We start from the raw sequence: 12,716 nt of genomic DNA, 5'->3' as shown, positions 1-12,716 counted from the left end.
GCCCCTCAGAGAGGGTCTGGGTCTAGGGTGGGGAGAATTTCGGGGGCAAAGAGGGCGTTGGGACCCGATCCCCTCTCCTTCTGCGCCCTGGGTCCCCTTTTGGACAGTGGAGACGGGGTGGGGCACACTCCCACCGCGGGTTAGGCATCGTCACTGGAGGGACCTAAAGTCACGTAGCTCTCCCCTCCCCTCATCGCCTCTCAGTGCCCGCGAGAGACCTCAGAGGACTCCTGCAACCTCCCCACTCCGGTCCGGCTATGGGAAGACGCGCCCTTCGCGGAGCAGGGAGTCTTGTGCGGCTCGCCCTTTACCTCCCCAATCCCCGTGCAGGCCCGCCACGGGCGGTGCTGGTTGTCCCCAGGGACTTGCGCTCAGGGGCGCAGCCCGTGTCTTCCGTGCAGGTCAGCCCGGGACGCGTGCAGAGCCCGTGCGTTCCAAGGTGGTGGCGGCACCAGCCGGCGGGCACTCAGTGCCTTGCTTTCCCGGAGCGGACACCAAGAGCGGCTGCCTCCGTGCCTCGGGCGGAGATCCTGTGCCCTAGCCGCCGGCCACCGCCCTAATGCGACTCCAGCCCAGAGCCCTTGCGCCGTCAGCGGCCCACTGGGGGCAAATTAGCCTTTCCTGGGTATAGCACGCCTCACCCTCCCCAGTAATTCGGAAAGCAGCGCCTGCTTCTTTTTCATACTTTGCCCTCTCAGACAAGAGCAGGCGTTGGCCCTTACATTTCAGCCACTTAGCAAGTACCCCCACCCCAATGTGGATTTTGAAATAAGCTGGAGATGCACAGGAGAACTCTGTGTGTGTGTGTGTGTGTGTGTGTGTGTGTGTGTGTGTGTGTGTATGTGTGTTGGGTGGAGTCTGACTGTTGCATAGGGGAGAAATAGGCTGCATGGGGTGGGGTGGGCTTGAAGAGCTGGCTGGTGCCAGGTGAGAGGTGCTGATGAGTCAGCCCGTGGTGGGGGAGAGTGGACTTGGAGTTAACGTTTGGTTCATGGTGCAAGGATAGGTGCACTGCGGTCAGCACCTATGCGGGTGGTCAGCACCTATGAGCCTGGGGAACCAGATGTCACTCTGCTGCAGAGGGGGCTGGGAGAGGCCCCTTAGCTGGGGGAGCTGGGATGCTTGGTGGCGTCTGGGGAGGGTGGGAAGGCAGAGTGCCTGAAAGGCAGAGAGGGAGGGTACCCCGTGGGCTGGAAAGGTGGCACTGCAGAAGTGACTGGTGTGACAGCGAGGCTCTGCTCTGGGTGGCGGAGAGCTACGAGGGTGTGGGAGGCCCAGAGATGACATCCTGGCCTCGTCTGGGCTGGGGCCCCATACACATGTCTGTCTCCGCCTTCCTGACCCCCAAAACAGCTGGGCTTCTCACATCTGCTTACCAAAGGGCTTGATTTGAGGGTTATGATGGTGGATGGTCCTGGTTGCCTCCAAAATAGCTCCTCCACCCAGCAAGTGACCTTACCTGCAAATTCACCATTTGAGGTTCATTTTTTTGAGCTTAGTATTTTACAGGGTGCCTCTGTGAAGTGCTAATTTAAAATGCACATACTTCTGGGAGGTGAAGGTCTAGTAGAGCCTTGCTGCCCTGAGTGTGGCCTGTGGACGTGCAACATCAGCATCACCTGGGAGCTTGTTAGAAAGGCAGTTGCACTCCACCCCTGACCTCTTGAATCAGAATCTATATTTGACAAGATCCTTGAGTGATTTGTTTTCTCAGTAAAGTTTAAGAAGCACTGGTCCATAGTACCTTCTCGGGAATGAGCATTTCACAGCCCCTTGGTGCAGAAAGAGTGTCGAAAAGGGCAGTGGATAAGAATGTAGGTTTGAGAATGAGACTGGAAGTTCTCTTCCTGGAGATTTATGGTAGGGTTGGATTAACAATCCACTGCTGGCTCCTTGTGGGTATTCCCTGCTAATGCCAGGAGGGTATCTGTGTTTTGGGGATCTTTAGACAGATTCAAGTAGCAGCTCAGCTTTCCGTGCAGTTGAAACATTACCACATGTGAGGCATATGGGCAGTAGGAAGTGGGCAGAGGGGGTAGGGTTGTGGAGGCTGGATAAGCTGCTCTGCCTCTAGGAGGCCTGGGGCTGGGTAGATGTTGTCCCTTAAGGGGAAGGAATTAAGTAACTGTCCTCCACTTCATCGGTCCCTCCCAAATGGATGGAGTGACCCGCTGATCACACCTCTTCGGGGCCCTCAGGACTTACGCAGAGGGAGCTGCAGAAATGCTAATTTGGGGTAGCCCGCAGAGGAGGTGATAACAACCAAACTCCACTCTTACCCCCCCTCCACCAGCCCAGGCTGGACATCCCATTTCTGATGCCCTCGTGCCATGGGAGGTCCCTAGCCCCAAGGAAGAAGGATGATGCCGAGGCACAGTGGCAAGGCACCGCTCCTGGTCCTATGGAGGAATAATGGTGACCCTGAAGCCATCAAGGCTGGCCTCATAGTGGAGATCCGAAGGACTTCAGAGGAATTTGGATCAGAACCTCGGTGGGGCCAATGGTATCACAGGTGAAAGGTCATGGTATGACTCATGCACCCCAGCCCTGCCAAAAGAGGACTGCCCTTCCTCTCCGCTGGCCTCTTGGCCAGGGGCAGAGTGGCAAGGGGGAGCCGTGGGAGGGCCTGGATCAGCATGGTCATGGGCCTAACAGACAGTGATGCTCATGTGCAAGATTCCTTCACTGGTGAGTTCAAAAACAACTAGGTCAGTAAAAGTCCTACTGTTTCCTAGAACCCACAGGTTTTAAAAAAAATTCAGTTTTAAAATGTAAAGGTAGTTTCTTTTTAAATTAATTTAATTGCCTTTGTTCATTTCTTTTGATTTTGAGCCTTGATTTGAGTTTTTCTTGGCCCTGGGCAGTCGTGTTTGTCCATTTAATAGGCGAGTAAGGTCATTCATTGAGTTGGACCCTGCTGGATGGGTTATTTCAGGATGGGATTATTTTGCCTCCAGTGGAAAAGAAGTGGGGACGGGAACAGGCTCTTCTGTGCTCTAGCCTCCTGCACCTGTGTGGGTGATACCATCAGTCAGGCCTTCACTGACCCTGAAGGGATGGGGGTGAGGTGGCCTCTGCAGCTGGGCCTCCCTCCCTCGTGGCCCTTCCATCGCACTTTTCACTACTCTGCAGTGGTCTGGCCCCTCACTAGACAGTGAGCTTCTTCAGCACAAGCTGTATCTTATTCCCCCTTGTATCCCCGGGGACTGGTGCTTAATCACTGTCCGTTGACTAAATGGCTATTACATTGGCATTTGGTGTGCCTATAACCAGTTTTAACTATTCACGTTGGTTCCTTTCAACACTGGGTAGCTAATGCCCATCCTCCTGTATTCTGGGGTCTAGGCAAATGCCCTTGGAGTAGAGATCTCAAACTCACATGCCTAGAGGGGCTAGGAAGCTGACCAAAGAGTAAAGCAGCACCAAATATAAGACAATAGGACGTGGTGGGGACTGTGGAGAAGGGAAGAGCACAGGCCCCAAGTAAAAGGCACAACTGTCGTCAAAACCCACCTATATGGCAGAAGTCAAAATAATGGTTACTCCACGGTGTGATGGCTGGGGCTCAAGGGGTGCTTCTGGAGTGCTGGAAATTTCCATACCTTGATCTGCATATCTACAATAGTGGTGAGTGATCATTTATGCAGAAGAGTCAATTCAGAAGAATTAGAGCATTTATGGAGATAAATAAAACCATATTTATTTTGGTTCAATAGGAAAATAGCTTTATTGAATTGCATAAGGCAGAAAATGCATATTCTTACCAACTTTATTGACTAGAAGGGTGTCAGTGAGAAACTTGGCATATTTAAGAAGTAGCCACATGGAGATAGCTTTCTAGTCTTTCACTGTGAAATGTAATCTGGTTCTGTCTCGGGGAGAGGGACGCGCTGCTGCTGCTTCTCCTTGCTGGGTGTGTATTTGGGTCTCGGCATTCGTGCTCTTGCGGCTCTGTGTTACCTCGGCAGTGAAAGTCCGTGTGGCTCAGTGTATTGCCGGGGGATCGGGACTACCAGACACCTGTCCTCAGCCCCACGGGCGTCAGGCGGTGACGCGGAGAGTGACACAGCAGGCTCAGGCTTAGCGTTCGTATTTTTGATCTTTCCTTTGCATAGTCTAAAACCTCATGCAAGAGTCGGTTATTATGATCGTAAGCCTGTTCCCTTCATGATTTTTGTGAGGCAGCTTGGAGGCAGACAGAGCTGGAGTTGAGTGCTAGCTCTTCCACTCCTGAGGGCTGAAGCCTTGCTCTGCCCTGTAACCTTGCCCAGGCCTTAGTTTTCTCAGTGGTTAAATGGGAATAATTTCCAATTATATCGTAGGCTTGCTATCAGCATTAATCAGAAGAAAACTCTACAGAAAGCCTTTTGTGCAGGGCCTGGCACACAGTACACATGCAGAACGTAGTAGCGTTTATTATTATCCCTTTCGATTCAGTCACGCGTTAGGCATACTGTATTCAAGCAAAGAGGTGAAACCTCCCCTTATTTTGAGAGCTGGACAGTCTATAAGTTCATAAATTGAATTCTGCCTAAAGATGTGTGTGTGGTGTGTGTGTGTGTGTGTGTGTGGTCGTGGTCTTTCATTTTGCATTAGTTATTAGCAACATTTAAAGAAAAAAACAGCATTTTCATAATAAAAATCTAGATATTGACATTTCTGGCTGGAACTGGCAACATTGGGTCTGTGTTCCCAACTGGTAGTGATCCGTTGGGGCTGAGTTGCAGCCGCCCCTTTTATTTATTTGTGTTTTATTTAAAATTTTTTTGATTGAGGATTACATACATACAATAAGGTAAACAGCTCTTAAATGAAAGTGGTGGATTTTTGCATATGTGTGCACGTGTGTAGCCCCAGCTGGATCAGATGCATCCCTGGTACCTTGGCAGGGCTCCCTCAGACCCCTTCCTGCTCCAGAAGTAACCACTATTCTGACTTCGCTCTGACTTGTGTCACACATGTGAGTTTTGCAGGTGAGCTTACAGCCTTCAGTTCTCCACAGTCTCCACCGTTCCCTGCCGTCTCACATTTGACCCCGCTTTACTCATTTGCACTAAATCTTGGCCCCTTTAGCCATTTGAGTTTGTGACATTTACGCCAAGGGCTGGAAGGGTCCTTAGAGACTAGCTGGATGTACCATGTTACAGCTGCGGAAACTGAGGCTCACAGTTGGGGAGTGGGCTTATTCCAGACCCTCTCCCTGGGTGGTGGCCAATCAAGGGCAGAGCCTGGCTTCTCCCGCCCCAGCAAGAGGCCAGGCAGACCCCCATCTCTTGGACCCCAGCAGCCCAGGGCCTGACCCTGCAATCACAGTCACCCAAAGCCTCCCGAAGGCTGATCAGCCTAAGAGGGAGGGAGTCTGTCCTGGAGATGCATCTTCCCCAAGGCAGGCTGTTAGTAGCACTGCCTTCCTCTTTAAAAGCCATGCTCCATTTGGAGAGGACCTGAAATGCCATTTGTGACAAGGGCCCTGTGTACCACCTTGATTGTGTCTGTTTCTGAAAGAAGACTGTAATTTGGGAGCCAGTGAAATCAAGGGAGGGAAGTAGAAGAGAGAGCAAGAGAGAGAGAGGGAGGGAAGAGAGAGAAAACAAAAGGGGTGGCTGGGACCATGTCTGGGTCTTCATTTGTAGCACTGATCCTGTCCCCAAGAAATGCTGGCTTTCCCGGGACTTGGGTCAGGGTGGGCTGGGTCCCTCCAAGGGCCTCCCTTTAGCTCTGCCCCTCTTTTCTTCTGCTCTTTGCCTACAGAGCTAAAAGCCTCTTCATCCTGCCCCAGGCTTACCCAGGGCTTCACTCTCCAGCCCTCTGCATCCCTTCTCTGGCTCTGACCTGCCTTTGCCCTAGGATGAGGCTGATTTTGCCCTTTTCTCCTGGGGCCAAGAGAGCTGATATTATCTCCCGGGAGCAGTGGTGACAGAACTCTAAGCCAGGCCTCTCTCTGCCCCGTCTACAGAGGCCTGAAGCTTTGTCTTAGGAGAGGCATGGGTGGACTGCCACAGGAAAACCAGCACATACTGGATAGTGGGGCAGGAGGTCCTCCCAAACCCATCCTCCTTTGTGTTTTAGGGTCCCACGTCCACTGCTGGTGAGACCTTTCATTCAGGCATTCAGTCAACCAATACAGAGCATGACCTGTGTACCAGGCTCTGCCTAGTAGCTGGGGATTCATGATGACTGTCTATAGCAGTGCTGTCCAGTAGAAATATAATGCAGGCCACAGATGCAAGTCACATATGTAGTTTTAAATTTTCTAGTAGCCACTTTAAAAAAAATTAAAAGAAATAGGTGAAATGATTAAAAAAATTTTTTTATTATTTTTTTTATACAGCAGGTTCTTATTAGTTATCTATTTTATACATATTAGTGTATGTATGTCAGTTCCAATCTCCCAGTTCATCCCACCAGCCCCCCCACTGCTTTCCCCCCTTGGTGTCCATACGTTTGTTCTCTACAGCTATGTCTCTATTTCTGCCTTGCAAACCGGTTCGTCTGTACCATTTTTCTAGATTCCACATATATGTGTTAATATATGATATTTGTTTTTCTCTTTCTGACTTACTTCACTCTGTATGACAGTCTCTAGGTCCATCCACGTCTCTACAAATGACCCAATTTCGTTCCTTTTTATGGCTGAGTAATATTCCATTGTATATATGTACCAATCTTCTTTATCCATTTGTCTGTCAATGAAGAAATAGGTAAAATGATTTTTGATAATCTGTTTTATTTAATCCAGTATATCCAAAATATTACCATTTAACATATAATCAATGTAACTATTAATGAGACATTTACATACTTAAAAAAATTAAGTCTTTGGAATTTGGTGTGTGTTTTGCATTTACAACACATCTCAATTTGGACTTGACACATTTCAAGTGCTCAGTGGCCACGTGTGGCTGGTGGCTACTGTATTGAACTGGGGGAGACAGATAATAAATACACACTCAAGACAATTACGCATGGTCAGGAATGCTACAGAGAAAACAGAGAGGGTAATTGACATGCTAAAGGTGGAAGATAGGATGGTCTGGGAAGGCCTCTTGGAGAATGGGAAGATGTGGTCCATCTCCACGGACCTGAGCCCTGGCAGGGCTAGGGAGAGGAGTGGAAAGTGGAGAAGGGCCCACGTGTCCACAGGCAGCCCCCCCAGTTACTGAGCATGGGATGAAATATCCCCCTCTCCATAGAAGACCCCAGTGGAGGGGGCCCAGAATGGATAACAGTATTTTAGAAAAGCACCTTATCTCTGGGGTGTGCGTGCGTGCATGTGTGTGTGTGTGTGTGTGTGTGTGTGTGTGTGTGTGTGTTTCCTTATCTGTCTGTGAGAAAGATAAGGATTAAGTTCATCTTCCTGCTGCTTTTTACACTTGGGAGTTTTCCAAGCAAGGAGGAAGTTGGCCTGGAAAACTGAGGAAGTTGGGGCAACCTGGAGCAGTTGGGGTCTTGTCCTCTGGGGGAGAGGCTCTGACCTGTCCAAAGTAGGAGGGCTTGGATGTCAAGGGGTCTTGGGGTGCTTAGCAGACCTGAAGGCCCATCTTTTCTCCTGGACTTGGGGTAGGAGGAGGACTAGGAGGGGTTCTTGGGGCTTAGAAGAAGTGCCGTGGGCAGAGTGCTCTGGGGCTGGGTAAATGCAGACCTTCCTTGTTGTCTGGACTTCACCTGACTGACCTGGGCCAAAGTGAACATTCAGGTGCCCACAGAGTCCAGTCTGTCAGGGCAGATGGTGTAAGAGAGTGAGGCTGGCTGGGCGGGCACTGGGCAAACTGCACTTGCTTGCCCCATATAAAGGGGGCACCGCTGCTACAGTTCTTGTGTGTGGTTGGTAAGCAGGCATGCAGGACAAGTGTGGCCAGATACTTTGACTTTTCAAAATTCTCTGGAAATCCAGATTTTAAAGTACAAAATTTTATTTTAAATGTTAGCAACCAATTGAAGTATTTAAAAACACTGTGAAGCCGTTCATTCATTGATCAAATATTTATTGAGCCCCTACTGTGTGCCAGGCACTGTTCTAGGCCTCTGGGGTCAGTCAGTGGCTCCTGTGCTTGTGTAACGTATATTCTTGGGAAAGCCCCTCAGCAAGCTGCATGTGGCCCATGGCCGAGCAGTTTACGTGTGACCTTTGCCATAGAGTATTGGGGCTGACAATAATAACAGGAAGCATTTATTAAGCACTTACTGTGTGCCAGGCCTTGGGCTTAGCACTTCATATAAAATCCCTCATTTAGTCCTGACAACAACGCTATGAGATAAGGACTTCTGTTACTTGTATTTTAAAGATGAGAAATCAGGCACAGAGAGGTTAAGCAGTTTACCCAGAGTCACATAGCTAGCAGGTGGCGGGGTGGAATTTGAGCCAAGGCAGTCTGAGTCCTTAATCCTCACTCTGTTCTTCTCTCAGTACCGTACTTAGAGAAGGCCAGAGCCGGATCCCTGACTAGACAGATAGAAACTGAGTCCAGAAAGGACAACTGACCCCCATTGGGTCTGCATGGAGACAGTGACAGGGCCGGGCTTTCAATCCAGACCTGTCAGGTATGTTTATTGCTGTGTGGACTTCACCTGTGATTGATCCTGGGTTGGGGTTGGACATTCAGGTGCCTACAGCTCCCACACACTTAAGAGTGGGGCTGGGCAATGACTTAACATCCATGGGATTAAATGAGGGGCACAGCTCACCAGCTTAGAGGCTACAGGTCATCTACCCAGATCAGGTTGCCCCATCTGGGAAGGCCAGGTACTTCATTGCTCTCTGCACTTGCCCGGACTGGAGACCCCAGCTTGACCCCACCTCTTCCACCTGTAAAACCAGGGGGTCGAATGCAATGACTCCTGTGATTTAATCTTCGCCCCACACCTTTCCCCCCTACTATTGACCAGGCTGGCTGGCGAGCTGCCCTCAGTGTTTCTGGCCAAGCGTTAATCCTAAGCTGGACTCTGGGTCCTGGCCTGAGTGACTGGAGGACCATGGATTCATCTTGTGGTTTCCTCGTGTTGGTGTACCAGTGTGGTAACCTCACCGTGAGGCAGGGGAATATGTGTGAATGCTGAAGAAAGATGCCCCTGGCCGGCATGTGAAGACTGCAGTGACAGTCCTTGCATTGACTCAAGTGCTTTCATCCTCTGAGCCACAGTTTCCTCATCTGTGAAGTAGAAGGAAAAACCCTTCTGGTCAATCCACTTGATTCAGGAGGAAGGGGCTCTCGTGAGATATAGGAAAGGGCTTGGCTAAATGAATTGTGATAAATAGACATTGCAGTAAGTAAATAAATATTTATGAGTCCTCACTATGTATTAATGACTTGAACTATGCAGGATTTACAAGAGATATGCAGATAGATATTTAAATAACATGAACATCTCTAAATCCAACAGCAGTGTCTTTGAATGGCTTGATGGCTTATGACTACTCTAGCAACTTGACACCCATCTTTGGGGGAAAGTGTACAAGTCAACAAATCAAGGGACTACTGTTTTCAGGACACTGTGCCAGGCACACTAAGGTATAGAAATAGATAAGTCCAAGAGCTTTCACGGCTATTCAGAGTACCATATTTGGGCCAGTCAATTTGGGTATGTGTGTGTGAGTGTGTGTGTGTGAGTGTGTGTGTGTATGAGAGAGAGGGCGGCGGGAGAGAGAGAGCGAGAGAGAGGGAGCACACGAGCCCTGTAGCCAGTCTCCTTTGGGAATTTCAGCATCTTGTGCGTGCCTGACACAGCTAAGGTTTTCCTTCTATGCTCTTCCCCACTGAACCCAAAGGTCTCCCTTCACCTGAGGTGCCGTGTAGAGTGTGATGTGAAGTGCTGGGGGCTGAGTTAGCACTGGGATGGCTGCGTCCTGGGAAGGAGACAGGAAGGGCATGGGGTGTACAGAGTGGGGGTAGACCTGCCGGGCTGGCTGACCTGCCAAGCCGAGCCTGAGGGCTGTTGGAAACTGGAGCTCAGGCCGGAATAAGGGAGCCCATGAATAATACAGCGGGAGGGAGACTGTTAACTAGGTGACCTCGTTGCACCTGTGTGTTTCACAGCTTCCTGGGGAGCCGCTGCGGGGGCGGGGCGGGGGGGGCGGTGGTGCCGGGTGTTGGCGAGGGCAGAGGGGAGAGCGAAAGGCCGGGTGGAGACACAGCTCCTTCGTTTTCCTTCCCGCTCTCCTTTCAACTGTCCTGCTCAGAAGTTCTTTGTACTAACAGCTCTGTCTCCTGGCTTTGACCCAGATGGCCTTGGCCGTGTGCGCATGCGTGAGTGTGTGCGTGCGCGCATTCACACACAGGTGCGCTGGAGCCGGTAACTGGAATGTTCCTGAGCAAAAGCTGAATGTGAGGCTGGGCCTTCTCCCGTGCCCTGCCCCCCAGGCCTGATTTCTGGGTCTGTTTGCTAAAGTGGGCGTCAGGCCTGTCTCTGGCCCCCGGCACTGATGTGCTGTGTCATCTCTGCCAAGGTGGCCCCCTCTCTGGGCCACTTCTGGCCGCCACGGACAATGCAGGCTTCTGGGCCAGGACTGTGTGGTGTCCCAAGATTTGGGCTTCTGACGAGGGGAGCACCGTTTGATGTAAGTTGGGGGTAGGTAACCCTGACTTTCTCTTCTAATGCTCTGGGGGTCTGTCATTTTTAGTGTTTGTCACTGGGGCCCGGTTACAGCCACCCAGACTCGGCACAAAGGAGCCGCCCTAGCTCCCATACCTCCCAGTGAAACAAAGAAAGCCTCTGGGCAGAGATGGGGGCCTTTTTAGGACAGAGCAGAGGGAGATGAGCTTAAATTGCAGCGGGAGAGCAGAAAGGCAGACCCACAGAGAAACTGGTTGAGCAGTGTGTCAGGTGAGGAGCGGAGAAAGGTGAGATGCTGCAGTCCATTCCCAGAGGAGGCTGACTTTACCTGGCTTCACCTTCCAAGGAGTTGTTTGCAGACCCCTGGCCTGGGACTGGGAGGCAGAGGACCCCTGGCCAATGACTGGGACAGGAACAGGAGCCCTGGCCTCCACCTCCTCCTTTATCCTGAGTGTTGTCGGCAGGGGCCTGACCACTGAGGAGGTCCCAGGCCCTCCTCCCCAGGTCTGGGAAGGGACTTTTCCCCAAAGCCACACTCTGGCTTCAGCCTGCTTCCTCAGGCTTAGGGAACCCAGGTCCAGTGCCCGCTACCCTCTTAGAACTGGGCTTTCAAGAGGTTGTACACCTCCATACACACACACCTCCCTGCACAGACTCGTAGACACATTTGCCTGTCTGGACGAGATGGGGAGCACCTCCTCCTTGGGCCTGGTCTGGGTGTATGTGACCAGGGCTACAGGCACCAGGGTTCATCTGTGGGCCTGTTCCTCAACAAAGGGAGTATTTCTATCTCTGAGCCAAACTACCCAGGTTCAAATCCTAGCTCTTCCAATGATTAGCTGTGTTACGTTTGGCACTTTAATTAATCATTCTGTTCTTTAGTTTTCTCATCTAGAAAATCAGGGTAATAATAGTACCTACCTCAAAGTGTTATTGGGAGGATTAAATGAGTTATTGCCTGTAAAATGCTTAGAAGAAGTGCCTGCCATATAGTAAATGCTCAAGAAATGCTACTGTTATGCTACTGTTATTCTCAGCTGTTAGTTATTATGCTACTGTTATTCTCAGCTGTTAGTTATTATGCTACTGTTATTCTCAGCTCCTGCGTTCTGGAGGCTCACAGTCTTGCAGGCCTCCTGAGGGTGCCAGGAGTAACTATTATGCCTGTGATAAAGGCTATGTATCTAGAGGTTCAGAGGAGGTGGGGGTGGGGTCTGGGTTGGTGGGGAGCAGTCTTGGAAGGCTTCATGGAGGAAGAGGCGCCCTTGCTCAGAGGCTGTGGCTTCTCTCTGTGCCCACTGGCACTGTGCTCCCATGGTAGAAGGGCAGGAAGAGAGGCAGGGCGGTGCAGTGGTTAGTAGCATTGATGTTGGTCCCAAGTCAACTGGAACTTTTTTAGTCAGCTTTTTAATTGCAGTATAACACATATGGAAAAGTGTACAAGTAATCCACGTACAGCTTGAATTATCACAAAGTGACCACTACCCTATAACTGCCACCCAAACCAAGAAAAAATAAATTACCAGAAGCCATCTCTCTGTCATTAGTCAATGGTAACTTCTATCCTGACTCCTAATAGCATGCATTCATTTTGCCTATTTTGAACTTCATAGAAATTCAATCATACCGTATTTTCTCTTGGCAATGTTTTCTTCTACTCAACTTATTTGTGAGATTCATCCTGCTGTGTATAGTTATATTTGTTTGTTTTCATTACTGTATAGGTTTCCATTGTGTGAATATACCACAGTTTACCCATACTATTGTTGATGGACAATTGGATTGCTTCTAGTTTTTGGCTATTATGGAAAAGGCTGTTAGTAACATTTGTTATGTGTTTTTTGGTGTACAAATATGTGTATGCAAGTCGGTTGGGTATATTTGTTCTTTTTACCAATACAAGCTTTATAGTGTAATTACTAGTTTATATATGTAGTCTTGATATCTAGTAGTATAAATTCTCTAGCTTTATTCTTCTTCAACACTTTTGTTTACTTTTGGCTCTTTGCATTTCCATATGAATTTAGAATCAACTTTTGAAATTCCACAGAAACTCTGCTGAGATTTGATTGGGACTGCATCACCAATATGTAGATCAATGTGAGGAAAATTGACATCTTTATAATACTGAGTTTCTGATCCACGAACAAAATACACTCCTCCAT

At 49.7% G+C, this 12,716-nt stretch overlaps 1 protein-coding gene across 1 annotated transcript in view; it reads left to right on the top strand.

The window, feature by feature from the left end:
• CDH23 (cadherin related 23) overlaps positions 1-12,716 on the top strand; it is a 452,316-nt gene that overhangs the window by 15,064 nt on the left and 424,536 nt on the right. The gene's annotated exons all lie outside the window — the stretch shown is intronic.

Source organism: Balaenoptera physalus, assembly GCF_965194825.1.
Source record: "Balaenoptera physalus genome assembly, chromosome: 14".
In the NCBI taxonomy this organism is placed as follows: Eukaryota; Metazoa; Chordata; class Mammalia; order Artiodactyla; family Balaenopteridae; genus Balaenoptera; species Balaenoptera physalus.
Note: the sequence above shows the minus strand (reverse complement) of the source record. Positions and strands in the feature narration are given on the sequence as shown.